Source organism: Anomalospiza imberbis, chromosome 6, assembly GCF_031753505.1.
Source record: "Anomalospiza imberbis isolate Cuckoo-Finch-1a 21T00152 chromosome 6, ASM3175350v1, whole genome shotgun sequence".
Taxonomy (NCBI): Eukaryota; Metazoa; Chordata; class Aves; order Passeriformes; family Viduidae; genus Anomalospiza; species Anomalospiza imberbis.
Window position 1 is genome coordinate 37,669,476 of NC_089686.1, and position 7,513 is coordinate 37,676,988.

At 41.6% G+C, this 7,513-nt stretch overlaps 1 long non-coding RNA gene across 1 annotated transcript; it reads left to right on the forward strand.

Moving 5' to 3' along the window:
- The first annotated feature begins 2,133 nt into the window (after positions 1-2,133).
- On the forward strand, positions 2,134-6,850 carry LOC137475796 (uncharacterized). The gene is made up of 2 exons (XR_011000082.1): positions 2,134-2,382; positions 6,428-6,850. It is a non-coding gene; the product is annotated as an uncharacterized lncRNA (long non-coding RNA).
- The last annotated feature ends 663 nt before the right edge of the window (positions 6,851-7,513 follow it).

Here is a 7,513-nt window from a genome sequence, read left to right on the forward strand (position 1 = left end):
TGCCCTCTCTTTAAGATTATCTCCTTAAGACACCTAAAAATTTTCCAACCAGAAAAAAATATAGGAAGTCTGATTAAGATTTCAGACTCTCTTTGCAGGGATTTGTCTGAATACTGATTTGGGAAGGCAGATGAAAAATACAGAAACAATGAGAGGAGAAACTGCACTAAACATAGGCCCTCCACCCTCCAGGGAAAATCCTAAAGTGGTAAAACACTCTAAGTGCCTACTGAAAAATATTAGCTATGGAAAGTTACCTGAGAGTCTTCCTGTACTCAGGAATGCAAGTTCTGTCTTCACTCACAGAACTAGGCAATCTTCATATCTAGATCTTCTGCCAGTTTTTCTTCCTCCTTCATGACTCTTAACTCTGGTATCTGCCTGGAGATAAAAAGTGAGAATTTCAGGCATCTTGCTCTTCTGAATGTGATACATGTTCAGAAACTGCAGATTTTTGGTTTCTCCTGGTCTAGCTATTCCATAAAATTCCATATTATGTGTAATGAAGAAAACAGATACATCATTTAAGTGGTTTTGTACTGTAAATAAAACATTAGAACTGGTGGACAAAGAGGGATAAGAAATGACTAATGGATGGTGACTATTGTTTGTTTTTCTGATCATGCAGAGTTAGGCACTGTATTTTCAGGAGAGTAAATCAGAAAAGCAGTTGTTACACTCCAAATGGGCCTTTGTGTTGCTGATCACTATTATCAGACAGTCACTTCACCACGGTTTTCTAGAAATCACCTGAGCTGGATCTTCTGGTATAAGATTGATGAATGATTGAGACTTTTTTGTAGACACTAAAACATTAGATTTAAAGCTTCCCTGATTAATCTAGGGGATATTGGGTACTTTTTGAGGGAGAAAACAAGAAATTTCTTGTTAACAGAAGGAATAGAAGAATTTCAGGTAAATCAATATATCTGCAGTGTCTTAGGAACCACCAGTAACCCACCAGTTAAAAAATAAGTAGGAAAACAAAATCTACATCTTTAAAATACAATATATGTACTCCTTTTACCGATCAAGGCTTTTTACCTAGCCTGGGCCAGAAGACAGTTAAGGGAAGGGAGGGAGTTCAGAGACAGCCACACTGCCAGCATGGGCTTGAGCTCTGCTCTGCGCTGGTGCAGCTTTGGGTGCCACAATATAAGAAAGACATTAAGCTATTAGAGAGTGTCCAAAGGAGGGCCTTGAGGATGATGAAGGGCCTTGAGGGGAAGCCCTTCATATGAGGAGTGGCTGAGGTCACTTGGTCTGTTCAGCCTGGAGAAGAGAAGACTGAGGGGAGACCTCACTGCAGTCTACAGCTCTCTTGTGAGGGAAAGTGGAGGAGCAGGCATTGATCTCTTCTCTGTGATGACCAGTGACAGGACCAAGGGAATGGCCTGAAGCTGTGTCAGAAAGTTTAGACTGGATATTGGGAAAAGGTTTTTCACTCAGAAGGTGGCTGGGCACTGGAACAGGCTCCCCAAGGAAGTGGTCCCAGCATAAGCCTGACAGAGTTCAAGAGTACTGTTTGGATAATACACTTGGGCATACGGTGTGACTCTTGTCGATGACCCTGTTCAGGGCCAGGAGCTGGACTCAATGATCCTTGTGGATCCAACTTGGTATATTCTGTGATTCTGTGATTTTACCTTCCACAGGCAGAACTGAGAGCATGAGGGAGCTGGGGGGGTCAAGTGCCACAAAACAATCATGAGGCAAAGGTGTGACCTGGCTGGCGTAGAAACAGAGTCACATTAAATGCACTACTCACCTGCTTGTACGTTGGTCACAGCACAGCTTTGCACTAGTGACTAGAGACTAAAGCCACAACCCTTCCTCAGGGCAGCAGTCCTGGAATGAAGACTGAGTGCATGGAGGAGCTCCTGCATCCAAGATGGAGAGCGGGATGGCCGCTGCTCCTGCAGCACTGGGCCCAAGGTAATCCCCGGGATGGCAGGGTCTGTCCTGCTGATAGACACAACAGCTGGGTCCCACTGATAGGACCAGGCTCATGGTCCTGGGCCAGGGCTGGATAAAAAGCCAACCCACAGGGCTGGGCTCAGCTCCATCGTGGCCATGGGGACAGGCCGTGCCAGGGCATCGGCCCAAACACCGGTGGAGGCCCAGAGCCAAGGTGTTCCACAGGCACGGCTGAGCTGGGGGCCAGCACCCGCCAGGGCAGGCAGGGGCTGAGGGCCCTGGGCTGGGCCTACAGCGAGCCCCTGGGCCTGTGGCTGTGGGCAGGCTCCGGCTGAGGCAGGTCCGGCTGGGTGGTAGCCCCAGAGCTGGCACTGCTGCTCTGGGGGGCCCTAAAGGTGACATGGGAGCTTACAGCGACCTGTGGGCCTGGGCCCCCTGACCGCCTGACAAAACAACAGCGCTAAGGTTCTTCTATTTCTGCTTTTTGTACTCCTGTATTTCTTCTTTTGCAATCCTTGTTTGCATTATTTTCACCGGTTTGCTGCACTTTGTGAAAAACACTGTTTAGTCGATTTCCTTAAACTCATTCCTTTGATTGAGCTGATGGGTCCTCAGGAGGATTTAGTTCACCTGTGGGAGCCGCAGCTTCCCTAAATCTACATCTGAAAAGAATCCTTGGGCCATTTTCTTACTAGGTGTTGGAGACAAGCCACTGGTCCCCTCTAAGCCCTGGTGAACACCGGCTCCCTGGGGCTGCAGCAGCCTCCACAATGCTCTCCATGCCAGTTCCCCCTGTCCCTGCAGTGCTGCAGCCACGATTGCATGGATGAGGCATACAGGGATTTGGTCTCCCATGGAATGCCCGTGAGTCCTTGTTCTCTTGTGTGCATGTAGTTAATCATTTCTGAAAAGCAACGTTCCCACAAAATTTCGTATCTGCTGTTGGAACTTTAATCTCATTTGCTGGAGAAAGTAAGATAAATAGTGAATGGAAATAATCAAACTACTGTGCCATGACTGCATATTTTCTTTACATTCAGCTTCTTACAGACCCTCAGCCCTCTGAAACATTCAGTTCACAATTCAAATTTAAAATCTTCATTTTTTGTTCCTCATCTTGTTTGCTCAGTGCCTCACTCCCACTGTTCTGCTGAAAAATAGGCGAGTGTGAGTAATTAAGCCAGAAATAACACATGCACCAAGCTGCTACAATTAATCCACCAGTTAGACTAATGTAGTCCAATTTTAAACTCTAGTTTTCCTGATTTTTCTGTATGAAACGCTGCAGTTTTTAATCTATTACACCAAAACTTCTGCTTTGAATCAAAAAACTTATAAGAAGGGTATATTTTTAACAGAGTTAAAAGACTGTAGGGGGTAATCATGAAGCTTAAGACTGAATGAATAAGTGACAGAAATCTGGTACATCTTGCACTTCCACAGATCAACAGCTGATCTAGGTTGATTGTGCCATTTTCAGAAAGGAACAATTATCTTTACAACCCTCTCTTCCATAAGAAAAAAAGGCATTTTCAAATGTCATTTCATGATTTCCAAAACAGCTCCTACCATTTGCTCTCTACAGTGATTGGCTCACTCCTGTTCCTCAAAGATGTCAAAATTTAACAGTCTGTTCAGTATTTTAACTTAAAAACTCCTACTTCTTTCCCACCCCTTCCCCTTTTTATGCAATAATTTGTATTTTTGCTGTTGCTTTTATATACCAGATATTGTTGAATAATAATTTTGCACCAACCTGATGAAAATTTAGAAATACCTCTAGTCTTTCCAACTTGTTTGCCACTTGTGTTAAGTCTGCTTTATTCTAGAACATTTTCAGTTTAATTTTTTGCTTGTGCAAGTATCAGATCACAATATTTACATGTTGAATATTGCCAATTATATCATAAGGAAGTTCAGTTCTCAAATTTTTATTGAAAACTACCTGAATTCAAATATTTTTTAGCTATGCCAATTAAGAGTTTGGGCTTAACTTGCTAGTTTTAAAATATCTGTACTTTTTCTTCCATGGGAATATTGGATGGTGGATACTCTACACTCAGTAGGAAATGGGTACAACTTTATCATTTTGCAAAACATTTGACCTTACAGTAATCACATAGGGTACTATTTACAAGTAGTTATCACATTTAGCATGATGCCACATACATACCAGATATTACTTATAGCTTTTTTAAAAATTACCTTCAATACTTAGAACTTGAATCGAACTGTTGCTGCAAATTGAGAAAATAATCCCAACTGAAAGAGAATTTCAAGCACGTGTAAGGAAATCAAGACCATTTTTCAACTGCAGATCTGAAGTTTCTGCAGTTATCTTTGCAAATTTTTCTTGGGTATTTCTGGGTTTTTCCACTTTTCCCATTTTTTGACATATTCCTAAATCTTCATTCCTTTAAGCCTAACAGTATTCAATTTTAGCCATTTTTAGTTTGCATTAGTCCCTGGAGCTAAACCTAAACAAACTTTTACACCCTCATTTTCCATAATTACTACAGAATTAAGCAATTTGACAGACTTCTCTTTGCTGTTCTATTTATCAAATTCATCTCCACATTTCCGCTGGAGCACTAAAGAAACATTTGTAGGTGTGCTGTAGGTTTTTGGCAATATTGCTACATGTTGTATTACAACAAATTCCTTCTAACACATTTTAAAACATTTCTACATTCATCATCCTGTCTCTGAATATATACCTACCCAATGTAAACCTTCTCCTAACAAGACCTGGCACATTTACAAGCATGGAAAAATATTTTCTTATATAAAACAATTGAAAGCTATGCATTTCCAAGATTTTATCTTTACACCTAAATTATTTATGACTGGGAAGTTATTTCTGTGCAATATATTCTGAGTCAAGTTCAACAAGAATATATTTTTCTCATTTTTTTCTTAAAGTACATTAATACCTCACTGCCTGATAAATATGTGTTAAGATTTCAGCCTACAGGTATATGTTCCAGTTATTCCAGAATAATTATTCTGGTGCACAAAATCCATCTTCTAAATTTCTTGGTTAGCATTTCCAGTCCTTGTATTTGGGCTTTGTGAAATAGTTTTGCTATGACAGTTGTACTGTCACTTTAGAAATGCTGGGAGTCACTTTAGCCTTTGCTGCTTCCTTGTGCAGTCCTGCATGCTTCTCCCTGTCAGTGCTCCCTTGGAGCCTTATTGGTTTTATTTTGCTTCCTAGTGCATTTGATTGTTGTTTACTAAGTATAAATTGGGCAATTTTAACTATATTTTCCTCAGTTGTGGATATTGACAACTTATTGCAAGAGTGCCTTTGACCAGATAGGCTTTTCCCAACATCTTTTTACTCATTTTTATTGTTTTATTGACTTTATTTCTTTCTGGAAATTCTGTGTTCTTTGGTATCCAAATAACTTTTCTTAATTTGCCTTCTATTTTTGACAGATATGTAGCCTCTGAATTAGCAACCTTTTTTAACAGCTGCTTTACTTCCCTTCCTCATGGTGCTCAGGGTTAAACGCGACTTGCACACGTGCCCCTCCAGTTTGCCTGCCACACTTCTGCAGTGTTTCAGGCACCCAGGGGGTTTGGTTTCCTCATCTCATATACACAAGCTCTTATGCAGTTTCTTGACACGCTCTTTTTCCTACCCTGCTCTTGGCATAACTCTCTGTGTTTGGCTGCTAGTGAAGATGATGGTCCTGCTTCCAAGGAGCACTCTTCCACAGTAGATAGAATGAAGTCAGCTGGTGACTTAGACTCCAGAGGAGACCTTAATAAAACACCATCAGCCTCCCCAGCTGGGCTCTCCCGTGTCTCTTCCTCTTTTCCCAAGATTTCCTCATGGCAGGACAGACAGGAGGGCCTGGCAGCAGTGCAATGGTGGCAGGGTGATGAAGTAACTGTGTGAGCACAGTATGTGCTCCCTGAATAGACAAAGCACTTGCCTCTGCAGGGTTTCAAGATGAGCACCTTTCACCAGCACCATGTTTGTCCAGAGTAAACAAAGGCTAAGGTATTGCAGATCAAAACATTAACAAATTAGGTTATCATAGCATTCTGAGATTTCAGCTCCTCTTGAGTGAAATTTAAATCTTTCTGTAGTATCATTTTCCTTCATCTTGCACCAAACACACCGGTTTACTTCTATTATCATGCGCCTGGACAATTGACAATTGTTTGACCATTTGAGAACTGTGTGACCTTTGAGTTTACTGAGAAATATGAATAAACATGTGAACATAGTGAGCAATTTCTCTTCTCTGAAAGCTTATTGTGTGTTCAGGTTTTTGGAAGACTTTTATAACATTTGTTTTTGTCAATGATAAAGGACAATTCCTCCTAGCTACCTTTACTAAGCTCCACTGCACACATTGTGAAGTTTTTTTCTGTAGAGCATGAAAATAAACAGAAACTCCAGTGAGCATAAATATTTTAGGACAGATTAGAATTTTCTGTCCCAATCATACATTTTTAAAATAAGCCTGACTTGGTTTTGTTCATGTTTTTCCAGGAGGCACAAGCAATTCTGCAGAACTGATCTAGACGGAACAGAAAGTTATGTGCATTATGGTGGGGAAAGAAGAGAGTTACCAGCAGTCCTGTGAGGACATGACAGACACCATTACAAGCAAAGGCCCCAGGATAATGTGTATGAAGAGGAACACAAAATCAGCAAAATAGGGTTCAGCAAGATCACCTTAATTGCTTACAAGCAACAGCTCTTCCATGCAGAAGCAAGGAGTGCCTACAGGGTACTGTGATGGGAAAACCCAGCAGGACACCAGTGTGCCCCTCAGCAGTGCCTGCACACATGCATGCAGCATTGGGAATAACCATGAGGAGCTAGAGATCTGCCTGCCATCACAGACCATGATCTTTTTGGAATCACAGAGATGGTGGAATGGCTGTCATGGCTGGAGTGCTCCAACAGAGGGATGCAAGCTCTTAGGAAGGACAGGCTTAGAAGACGAGGAGAAGAATTTGCCCTTTGTGACAGAACAGCTTGTGTGCATGGAGCTGTGCCTGGGGATGGATGATGAGCCAGCTGAAAACCTAGGATGTACTCCACAGTCCTGGGTAGGGAATCACAAAAAAATTATCATGATATGTTTTACTGAGCACTGGAAGAGGTTGTCGAAGAGAGGTTTTGGAATCTCTGTATCAAAAAATAATATATTAAAAAGCCACCTGAGTGTGGTCTTGGGCAACACTGCTTGAGCATGGGGGTTGGACATTTCTTCTAGCCTCAACCATTCTATGATTTTGTGATCATACAAAGACCGAAGACAAGTGTTGTCTGGTTAATCCAAAAGGAGTCTTGGCTTTGGCTTAATAAAACAGTCAAAAATAGGTAAATTACAAATTCTGTTGGTATAGTCCTTTCAAACCACCACTCTATGAAGTCTGGAGATACAATCAGCAATGAACCCATTCTTCATTATAGGAGCAATCTCTGAGCTCTAATCATAACTTCATGATGACTTAACTCTTTCATAATGAAAAATAGCACATGGAGGTTGAATGGATTGCACTGTCTTCCAGGCCACAGAATGCAACAGTTACTGCATTGGACAACGTCCTCTGCCCACACAAAGAT